At 45.4% G+C, this 12093-nt stretch overlaps 1 long non-coding RNA gene across 1 annotated transcript in view; it reads right to left on the minus strand.

The window, feature by feature from the left end:
• Window positions 1-329: 329 nt before the first annotated feature.
• Window positions 330-12093, minus strand: part of LOC138497571 (uncharacterized) — a 119506-nt gene continuing 107742 nt past the window's right edge. Inside the window, exon 2 of the long non-coding RNA XR_011278614.1 lies at window positions 330-3107. This is a non-coding gene — a long non-coding RNA (uncharacterized lncRNA). The remainder of the gene's footprint in view (window positions 3108-12093) is intronic.

The following is a 12093-nucleotide window of genomic DNA, read 5'->3' on the forward strand; positions in this document are numbered from 1 at the left end:
ACAGTACTTCAAATCATCTTCTTCCTGGTCCACTTGCCTGCCAGGTCTAACCACTATTCTCTCTTTCCTGCTTTACTTGCCTGCCAGGATAAAACCCCTACTACTACTACAACTTGTACTTTGTGGTGATGCTTGTTCCAAACTTTCCACACTTAAATTCTCAATGGGGAAAGTTCAATCTACAACTGCTTCTTGGGCAAGTCTTTTGACTTTCAACACAATGCGTTTACTACTTCTTCCACAAGTATATTGTACAGAGTGTAAAGCAAGTCCCAAGTTGATAATAAAATTAAATCAAGCTAAAGAGTCAAAAAATAATGGACGGAATGTGAGAAAAACTAAATGTTTATTACAACACAGGCTAGGACGGGGAACTATCGAGACATTTAGCCACATGACAGAAAATGGCCCGTTTTAAAGCAAATTGCAGAAGAGAAATGCCAACACCTGTGACAGATTATTTTTACTTCCCCAGCCTCTGATTGGACATCATCATTTACACTATAGGTGAATCTATACACTATTTAGCCCTGTTGGCTTATTCTATCCTCGTGACCGGATCTAGATGTCAGTTTAATATTTAATTGGCATTGAGATCATTTCCTTTCCCATGGTTCTGATTGGATGGTACTCTTTTCATTTTGTATCGGCTAAACTCGGTATTGGATTGGCTGTTTCAGGAGGAGTATATGTGAAGTGAATGACTGTGCAAGTTTCAACCAATCCCTGTGTGAGATGTGACAGTGTGACAACAACATTGTTGCTTTTACACCCCCTTCCCATTGACCTCATCGGTTGGCACCTTCTTACCGCTCTCATCATTGTGAACTGTTCATCTCCAGTTCAACCTTTGCAACTCTTTGTTGGAAAAATGTCTTGCTTCTCCTTCCTTTCTCATAATACCTTATGAGCTGAGGGCTTAGTTGCTTGCACACCTTGTTCTCCTACATTGACATAAATATATGTATACATACCCATGTGTTTATGCAACTTGTAATATTATAAATGTGCTCCTTTCTAATACTATGTATGTGCTGTGAGGGTTGGTTATGAATTTCCATAAAGGCCACTGATACCTAATTAAATCTTTTCTATATGTAACAGTGTTTTGTGTGGCTCCTTCCTTGGCAATTGGCGCTCTTTCAGTGGGATTTTTCCTACAGAGGGCAGTGTTGTTCCTTGATTATTCTGTCTTGACAAGCACACTCTTCACTGCTCATTGTTCAGTTCTTACCAGCTTGTGACCTTCATTATGATATGTTTTGATGCACTGTCTAGGAACATAAATTGTTATACTTCCATTGATCACATTCTTGGGAACTCAGCTAACCTGATGTGTTTTAACCAATACATGTGCAGTGTTTGTTGCTTTTCCATGACCTCGTAACTGAATTTAAGGTCTGGGAACACGTTCACCCCCACCCTGCCTCAACCAATCACTGCTCTGCATTCATTCTTGCTGTGGGAAGTTGCAGCTTGGAATGCGTGCACCTCCTCTCTGCACAGACCAGGCTGATATTGTCTTCTGAGGGGTGCGGGTTTTCATGCTTTGGAAATGGCTAATTGGGTTTTCAGGCTTATAGTGTTATTCACTCAATTAGTGTAAAGGGTCCCTGTCATTCATTATCATTAGGAGTGTCCTTAAGGTTTCTCTAGCTACTGTTAGGTGCTGCTGTTCTTATAAAGGTTATGAGGTTATATTTGATTGCAAGATCTGTGCAGTATGGCTCACTGAAGCATGGCTACTAGTGTAATTTTTGGGCCTACACAAGGAAGTTTCTATGTGTGGGGCTGCTTTCTTTGTGCTGTGTCTTCTTCACAATGCCTTTTGAAGCTTATATTTCCATGCACGTTTGGGGTTTGAATGTATTCCCTATTATTATTGTATTCCCCAACATTCCCCCCTTTCATCCCATGAGAGGTGAACCTCCGTATGTACTCTCTATCTTATTTATCTTTTTGTTGTTGCCAGCCATAGATTGTTTTGGGCACCCACATTTCTCAAATCCCCTCCTGACCTACCACAAACCTATGGGTTACATCCTAAAAAAATGCTTTCCCCATCTGCATGGGGTCTGCGCAGCACAGTAAGTAATTCTTTGGATCGGGCATAGTGACCAAATGGTGCCTTCTGGGTAACTGCAGCATTCTATTGGGTATATTTTATTTTCCACTACCTTTGGTTGCGGGTTATTTTGACAGCTTTCATCTTTCCAACCAGGAGTGGCACTACCTGTCATAACTGCAAGGGAGTTAGGTTTATTTTCATGAGACAGGAAACAGGTCATTATTATTTGGTAGATGCACCATATTATTATCAAGACAATAAGTATAGGAAACAAAACTCGGTGGAAGTTGATGAGCCATTAGGGTATCCACAAGGTAAGGACTGCTAATCAATTGTCATCTTCAATGATCCCTCCGCTGTTTCCATGTCTGTTTTCAACTTGGTCATTTGTCTAATTGCAAGGGTTACCATGCCATTATCTGCATCATTAGAAGGCACGTAGGTGCAGCAAGTGCTGCCGATCTTCCTGCAGATGCCATCTTCCATTGCTGTGAGTAGATCCAGCACCATTCAGTTCTGTAGTGCTATAAATCTGAGCGTTGGGAGCTCCTCTCTGATTGCATTAATACCATTTTCTATGGCATTCAAAAGTTCCATCAGATTCTAGCGGATCATCTGAATCTACTTCGCATTTGTAGTGGTTTGTATTCCAGGAGCTAGCAGCGAGATAAAGAACACCTCAGTTTCCAAAAAACGTCAATATTGCGCTGATACTTTCTCCAAGGCTTCGTCTGCTTCCTTTGAAAAGTAGTTTGTCCATCTTCATCTTTTCACTCTTTGTGAGTTTGTTTGTCCTACAATTGTTTGGGGCAATGGAGGGGTCTGGGAACGTCCTTTGGGCAGATTTACATGGCTTTCTGGAATCATAATTACAGGAGCATGCAAAGTTACTATAGAACAGATTCCGTTCCATGAGGGAGGTATAAAGAAGTAGGCCTTAGTACCATATTGCCGCAGGAAGTTCATGATTGTGGATGGTCCCTCACTTAGTGCTGTCATCACACATGTCTGATTACAGTTGTTATTGCTTCCTTTGCCCCTGAAACAAAATTAAGATTGGGTGAGTTTCTGGACTTTTACAGGTTGTTCATTTTGATGTAGACTGGTTAATTTATTTACGTACATATTATAAATAGGGTAAAGCAACCCAGACAACTTTCCTCTACTGTCTGGGAAACAGCAATATACACGTATGTGAGGAAAAGAAGGACTACAAAATATTCAACAAAAATTGCTGGTGACCAAAACAGTCCCAACTGCTAAATCCTAAAAAAAATGCAACTAGTAGCATCAAAAACAAAGTAAACATTAAGCTTTATTACAACATTAATTTGATATCAAATGTGTTACAAAAGATGTATAAAACCACATAAAACCCACAGCAAAACACAATTCAACACATAAAAAAACACACATTTCCAATATTATCTTCATCCACAATTGCACTTGCTCTTGTGAGAAACCTGAAGCTCTCTCCCTGACTAGTGCCCACGGATCTGTCATCCAGCTGGCCAGGACACAGCCATCACTATTGGATCCAGTTCCTGGGGGTGGACAAGTAAGGGAGGATTACCTGGATGGGGTGTCCTCTGGGAGTGGAAGTGGGACACTAATGGGTGAGACTAGGTATTCTCCTTCTTATAACACCTTTTCCTCAGCATACAACGTAGGATACTCAGACACTCTACCCCACCCCCCTTTTCCGACACAAACACTTTCTTATACCATGAAAGACAATGAACTAACACTAGAGCCCTTAACCTGACATGTCCCCACAGGTTTAAAAGGTGGCGCATGAGAGCACATGATGAACAAGGCAGACTACACGATGAGACCACTATCCAAGCACAGCAGTTCAAGAGGAGGAGAAAGGCGGTGAGAACCGAAAGAGTGACAAGGAGAGAAGCGACCTTGCCCGTTCTGACCCAGACCCGCAAATCTCCCTGAAAGGAATTGTAAAACTGCGAACAATAGCCAGCAGGTTTTGCAGCAGATGTCTACGGTACATGGAGCATGCCTACACTGATAATCAGAACAGGGAGAGACGGTTGCTACTGTGGTACTGGCCTTGACGGCAGGGACAAGAAAAGCCAAGTGGTTCATTTCATTACAGCTGGTGAGTCGAGGGAAGAGCCGATAAGAAACCGAACTGTGTTGGACGAAAGTCGCAAATGGCAAATTAAGGAAAGTTCAAAGAACTGTTAACATTAAGGGAAAACCAGCTGCAGGGGGGCCCGGCACCACGTAGGTGCTCCTTCGAGGGACTCTGGTTGATTCCATGTTTTTTGAAACTACCGATACCAGTAGGCCCTAGGAGTGCCGCAAGGAAAAGGTCAAAGTGGTCATACAGGGATCTAGAAAAAACCCCTGTACAGTCGAAAGTCTTTGACCTGCACGAAAGCTAAGGGAGATGAATCTCGCATAGTGCGAAAAGAGAAAGAACTGTGTGATTGCCAACAGTTGGCAAGAGTGAACTAGACGGAGGGATGCCTATGGAAAGGGGCGAAGTCTGAAGTCCCAATGAACAGTGTGTTGACAGGAGTGACTGTCACACCCCTGACGTATAAATAACTCCTTCCTAGCCACGGAAGTCAAATGTAGTGACGCCTCCCACCTTGGTTGACACGGGCTCCTGATTGTAGAAACAGAGGTAGCCTAAGGGGGGCAGAGGGTTAGGGAGAGATTGTGGATAGGGACGGGGGGTTTAGGGTAACCAGAAAAGGGGAAGTGGAGCACACACCAACAAGAACAAAACTATATTAGGCTTGCCTCAATATTCTCCTGTCAGTATCCTTCTTGATTAGAATACTAATTCAACACACTGGGCCTCATCACGAGTCTGGCGGTAACCCTTAAATGCGGCGGTATCGCTATTACGGCCGCATTTAAGGATCCGCCAGATCATGGCCTTGGCGGATTTCCCCCCAGCTCAAAGCTCAAATATGCAGCAAATTTGCAGATTTTCAGCGCCATTACCGCCGGCAGGAAATCCGCTGGCGCTAATAGCGCACATTTTTGGGCCCAATGGGGAATGAGGAATTCCCGAATGGGCCCAATGGGGAATGGGCACTAACCGTTCCGCCAAACCCATGATCCGGCGCTAATAGTGCCGGGGGGTTTGGCGGTAGGGCTAATAGCCCAGCTTGTGATAAGGCCCACTGTATTTGCAGTTTTCCCTAAGATAGCCACAAAAATAAAGCACATTAAACATGAATGGAACATAACACTGAACACTTTTAGACTCTTGATTCAGAGAAGCACATACTTCTTAATTACTAATGCCCCTCAAGGTGTGCTTCGGTGCTCCTCTCATGATACCTGAACTCACTGATCACATAGAACCCAGGTATGCAGATGCACATGACAACAGTACAAATGGAATGAGACAAAATGCAGCCACAAACAACATAGCGTTACTTCAAGATATGACTTGCCCCTTGCTCTCACCACGCAACTGTCTCTCTCAGTTCTGAAATTACATGTGGTGTATTAACACTGGTATATGGACTCATAAACAAAATAATCATGTGCTTTTTCCAACCGCAACGCGCTGTAATGAATGATGCATAACAAAAGTTCACAACGCGTTCCAATCTGACTCTGTTGGAAACGCGGAGTCACCAACCCAAACACATTCAATGAAACACCTATTTGAGGCCTGGGGGGGCTCGCCGGCACCACCCCAGGCAGAGAAAAATCCTGCGTTGAAGCAGCGTTCTGCCGTGCACAGCTCTGCTCGTCAGAACAAGCTGTAAGTTTCACCGCTGGCCCCGGGACTTGTAGAATTCACTGACGGCCCTGCTCTGCACATTAGTGTTTCCATGTGCTCTGACTGAGCACTCTGCTTCCTCCGGACCGTGTCACGCCATCAATCACCAGCAGGAAGCACGGGCCGGGAAGGCCTTAAATAGCAGTTGGATGCACCTGCTTACCCAGCAACTGCCAAGCAAGGAATCATGGGAGTGAAGGATCAAGAGAATTGTAGTCTTCCAACCCCCTTACACACTGAATCCTTAGAAACAACGTTTCTTCACAAGCAACAGCCCTTTTTTCCTTACAGTTACCCCGACAGAGAGATGTCCACAGTGAACTGTTTAAAAAGACATTGAGGCTTGTGAATGCCACAGGTGAAATTGGTTTGAGAAGAAGCCGCAGTGAACCCGTCGGAGGGAGGCTGATATTCAAGAGGGGTCTGAGCCCAGAAGAGGGGGGCCCAGGGGTAAAAAGTCATCACCCAAGGTACATTTGGAAAGGAACTTTTTGATTGTTATTTTGAACACAGCAGGTCCTCGGAGGCAAGAGACTTTTTGTAGAAAAAAGAGACTTAGCCACCAAAGGTTCTGATAGCTAAAAACGGAACTGTCGTCTCATGCTGGGAAAGCTTGAGAGTGTGCTGTACTCAGGAGTCCTGCCTTGTTCCGTGTTCAAAACATGGGGAACAGAGATCCCCGGATACCACATCCTGACTTATCATTTGTGAACACTTCTTTCTTTCTTGTGAATCTTATCCCACACTCTTTTTGTATTTAGTTGTAAGGATTGGCAATAGTTTTTTTTTAGTATAGGCCCTTTTATTTGACAAGACGCCACTAGGACTGCCTCATTATTATTTAATCGTCGTAGCTTGCTCCCATCTTAGATTTAGGTTTAGATTAGGCACTTGTCCAACCTGCACATACAGTTTAATAAACACCCTTGAACTGTGATCACTTGTGTCTATCTTTACTGTGGCCACCATAAGTTCCTCACACTCTGGTGTGCCCGAAGGTTTTCATTCTTCTATTGTACTTTTATAAAATACTCAACTTTGGTTGCTGATTCTTGTTTGAGTCCCAGCGTCTGTTGCCCGTCAGTGCTGTGGTGCTGTGCTTGTGTCTCTGCTCAGATCAGTTAGCTGCACCCAGGCGCGGCCTTTCTTTAACTTTGCTGCAGTTGGTGTTGCCTTCTCCACTTCTCACAGACCGGTGAACTTTGGTTGATTCCAACATTGTGTGTGCTGTCTGGCATAGACTTTGTCTCAAGGTTGTAGTTGCAGAGGTTCTCTGGTTGCTGTGTCTTGTTGGTCTGTTGGGGCACGATGATACACTTTGATGTCTATCTGTGAAGAAAGTAGCTTTGCACAGGTTGAGATACATATTAATCTCTTCCTAGAACAAATCCGCACTTCTGTGTGCATCAGACACTGTTCATGTGGGCACAGCTGGGTATGCATCCTCCTTCCTGTCACCACTTCATGGGGTGTCAGGTGGTGGTCCTTGCTTGGCTGGTTGCACAGACTGAAGAGGACTAAGAGCAGGCACTAGAGCCAACACTTTTTGAGGGTATCGCACAAATTGGCTAACTTTATTTTAAGCAATTTAACATCTCCACCACCTGCGGGTGGTAGGCTGTACATAGCTTATCTCCGATGCCTAGCGGCTCAGTGATCTCATACAGAAATTTATTTACAAAGTGGCACCCATTGTCGGAACTTAGTAGTTCGCAAATGCCCCATCTGGGGAAGTAGTAGTGTGCCCAATCAGGAATATGGGCACACTAATACTAGTACATACCTGTATGCGTTACATCTGTTCACCATGCCAATATAATCAACATGGAGCTCTTTAAAGGGCCCTGTAGGGCGGGGCAGTGTTGCTCTTAGGGTCTTAATTGTATGTCCAGTGTTAACCCTGTGACATGTGGTGCAGTTTGCCAAGAATTTGTTGACTTGTTCGGCCAGATTAGGTATGACCCAGTCCTCACTAATCTCAGCAGCAATTTGCTGCTTAGGTCTTTTTACCCATAATGCTTTTTCTTCAGGTGGGGCTCTTCCTTGGAACTGTAATGAAGGCATGGTATCAACAGTAGGACAGACACAAGTGACCACAGATCAAGGGTGATTATTGAACTTCAAAAAGGGCTTGTAAAATGCCTATCTAATCCTAAATCTACAGATGGGAGCAAGCTACGGCCATCAAATAATAATAACGCAGTCCTAGTGGTGTCTTGTCAATATAAAAGGGCCTATACTAATAAATGTATTGCCAATCCTTACCTCTAAATACAAATAGTGTGGGAAACAGTGTTACGAAAAGTGTTCACAAAATGATATGTCAGGTTGTTCAGACCATTGGCCTCCCTTCCCTGCGTTTTCAGCACGGGACAAGGCGGTTCACTCGAGCGCAGAATAGTCTCTGGCTTCTTTAGCACGAGTATATAGTTCAGTCATAGGCATCAGGACCTTCCTTGCTCAAGTCTCTTTGCTTATCAAAGTGTCGTCATTCAGAGGGCCTGATGTGACCAAATAAACAATACGTTTGTTTCCTCTTTCAGATTTTCAGAAATACTCAATTTAGGAGATTCACTATTCACCCGGATCCCCCTCAGCCAAGCTCAGATCTCTTAAACACAATGTTCGTCACCTTCGATCCCCCTCATCTGGGCTCAGATCCTCTTTCACAATGTACATTGGATATTCTTTTTCGGGTGACTCATGGTTCATCCCAGATCCCCCTCAGCTGGACTTAGATCCCTTTTAACACAATTTATCTCCCTTGGCCAGGCTTGGACCTATTTCAATTAGCAAAGAATTGCCACAGAGAGTCACAGCGCTTGCAACTGTAAACTCAATTATGGGTACGGGGCAGCAGTTAATTGTTAGGGTGTGGGTGCATTGCCCTGCATCCCACAGTTTAAAGTAAGCTAAGACAATTGTAAATAATTACACTGCGCCACACCATATACTTCAAAATGTACAGTTGTACAGGATTTCAATTCATTCAGGACAGCCTGACACGTGTTTCGAGCTGTGACCACAAAAATGATGGGTGGAAGGTTTTGAATGAATCTGAACCACTGGCAATTGCTCTGGGCAACCTTCCACACCACCGTTTTTTAGACCGTCTGCATCATTGCAAAAGGGGTCCAGCCATGTGCAAATCAGTCAGCAGGCCTAGAGACCCAAGCTGCTCCTCACTGATGACGCCCAACAAGGCTGAAACATGTCTGGGGATGCTTGTGGTCTCGTGCAGAAGGGATGTGACCTAGCAGTTCGGGCTGGACTGCCCCTTTTGGGGTAGGACCAAGCCTGATTTGCATATGGTTTTTCCCCTTCTGTAATGGCTTGGCAGGCTGAAAAACGATGGTCTGGAGGATTGCCCAGAGCTTTGCCTGTGGTTATGATTAATTCAAAACCTTCCAGTCATCACCTTTCTGTTTTGCCAAAGTCACCCCGAGTGGGACGGGTATGCCCAGACGTGGGTCCCGAGTCTGCCAGGCCTCGAGACCCAAGCTGCTCCTCATTGATGATGCCCAACAAGGCTGAAACATGTCTGGGGATGCTTGTGGTCTCGTGCAGAAGGGATGTGACCTAGCAGTTCGGGCTGGACTGCCCCTTTTGGGGTAGGACCAAGCCTGATTTGCATATGGTTTTTCCCCCTTCTGTAATGGCTTGGCAGGCTGAAAACAATGGTCTGGAGGATTGCCCAGAGCTTTGCATGTGGCTATGATTAATTCAAAACCTTCCAGCCATCACCTTTCTGTTTTGCCAAAGTCACCCCGAGTGGGACGGGTATGCCCAGACGTGGGTCCCGAGTCTGCCAGGCCTCGAGACCCAAGCTGCTCCTCATTGATGATGCCCAACAAGGCTGAAACATGTCTGGGGATGCTTGTGGTCTCGTGCAGAAGGGATGTGACCTAGCAGTTCGGGCTGGACTGCCCCTTTTGGGGTAGGACCAAGCCTGATTTGCATATGGTTTTTCCCCCTTCTGTAATGGCTTGGCAGGCTGAAAAATGATGGTCTGGAGGATTGCCCAGAGCTTTGCCCGTGGTTATGATTAATTCAAAACCTCCCAGCCATCACCTTTCTGTTTTGCGAAAGTCACCCCGAGTGGGACGAGTATGCCCAGACGTGGGTCCCGAGTCTGCCAGGCCTCGAGACCCAAGCTGCTCCTCATTGATGATGCCCAACAAGGCTGAAACATGTCTGGGGATGCTTGTGGTCTCGTGCAGAAGGGATGTGACCTAGCAGTTCGGGCTGGACTGCCCCTTTTGGGGTAGGACCAAGCCTGATTTGCATATGGTTTTTCCCCCTTCTGTAATGGCTTGGCAGGCTGAAAAATGATGGTCTGGAGGATTGCCCAGAGCTTTGCCCGTGGTTATGATTAATTCAAAACCTCCCAGCCATCACCTTTCTGTTTTGCGAAAGTCACCCCGAGTGGGACGAGTATGCCCAGACGTGGGTCCCGAGTCTGCCAGGCCTAGAGACCCAAGATGCTCCTCACTGATGATGCCCAACAAGGCTGAAACATGTCTGTGGATGCTTGTGGTCTCGTGAAGAAGGGATGTGACCTAGCAGTTCGGACTGGACTGCCCGTTTTGGGGTAGGACCAAGCCTGATTTGCATATGGTTTTTCCACTTCTGTAATGGCTTGGCAGGCTGAAAAAGATGGTCTGGAGGATTGCCCAGAGCTTTGCCCGTGGTTATGATTAATTCAAAACCTTCCAGCCATCACCTTTCTGTTTTGCATGTGTTTCGAGCTTGGCTCTTCCTCTGAAGCAAGAACTCTTGTCTAATTCGTTGCAGTCACACTTAAGTTGAATGAGCAGTTTTAATGAGCTTGAATGCTGTATTCTGCTGTTATGCTGCCATTGCAGATGCACATTAATAAATGTAACTGCCTCTCAGCATTAACTGGATTGAACTATATGGTGTGGCGCAGTGTAATTGTTTACAATTGTCTTAGCCTATTTCAATTAGCATCAACTATCGAAGACTTTCGAATGTGCACAGGGTTTCACTTGACCCGTTGCAGGACCACTTTGATTTCACAATTCCTTTCCTTTTAACATCTGCCATTTTTCAGTTGGACACTTAACAGACTTTTGAATGAGCACCCAGGTGGTGCCGGACCACTCTGTCTATGGTATAATGTCTTGGCTTCAAAGTAGAGTCACTCATGTGTTGTTTTAATTATATCCATGTCGCTTGCCACATACGCTTCATACACTGTTCTCTTCAGTTTTCTCTATACAATGTTGCTGCTTGCAATCTTGGCTTCAATACAGACCCGTCTGGCATCAGACCCCTCAACTCACCGGCTTTGCTGACTTCACTGGTGCTGCTTTGTTGTAGGAACCAAGGACAATACCACACCAGCAAACGATTCTCCCCGCCTTGACTATCGATGCAGGAGAGCCCCGGGCAACTCCGACACACAATGAAGGATTCTTTAGCTTTGATTCCGGGTCTTCCATTTCTTATTCTTGAAGGCTTGTGAAAGTTACGATCTTTCAGTGAAATGGTCAAGCACACTTCCCTCCTTGCAATCCTCTTTGGTCTTACCGTCTTTCACCTTGTATTAAACTGCCATCTTGGAACTGCTGCCTCCTCGTGTGCTTTGCCTTGGTCAGAGTGTGCTTTTGTGCTCTGCCTTTTATCCATGTGGGGAAGTGTGATGAAAGTCAGGAGTGTGTAATGATCAGTAATTGGCTGATCCTGCCTGACCATTGTACTGGGGCACGTCGGGTATATGGCTCGGGTGATAGTCTTTTTTCTCTCACAGTGAGCTGTCCATGAGAAAGTGTTCATATTGGAAAAGGTGGGAGTTGAGTTCCTAAGTATCCTACCTGGTAGGATGGGGTAAAGGTGTTACAGGAAAGGGAATACTGCGTCTCGCCTGGATGAGGGGTCTTTGGGAATGGAAGTGGGACACTGTAACCACTTCCATTCCCGAAGACCCCTCATCCAGGTGATCCTCCCGCACTGGTTCATCCCCAGGAACTGGATCCAAAAGTGATGGCCGTGTCCCGGGAGGATAGCTCAGCGGCAGCGTGCGCGTCTTGGAAGCAAGACGACACGAAGCAACAACAGGTTCGATCCCCGGGTCCGCGCTTAAACCTCTTGGTGTTTAAGCGCGTTATAAATACGTAACTAAGAGGAAAAAAAAAAACACAATTACGCAACTAAGAAAAACAAACTATTCCTGTAACAGCGCCTCGATGCCTGCGGGCTGTGTGAGCGCTTTATAAATGTAAAAAAATAAAAA

The sequence above is a fragment of the Ambystoma mexicanum genome, chromosome 5q (genome assembly GCF_040938575.1).
Source record: "Ambystoma mexicanum isolate Mex_15411 chromosome 5q, UKY_AmexF1_1, whole genome shotgun sequence".
Taxonomy (NCBI): Eukaryota; Metazoa; Chordata; class Amphibia; order Caudata; family Ambystomatidae; genus Ambystoma; species Ambystoma mexicanum.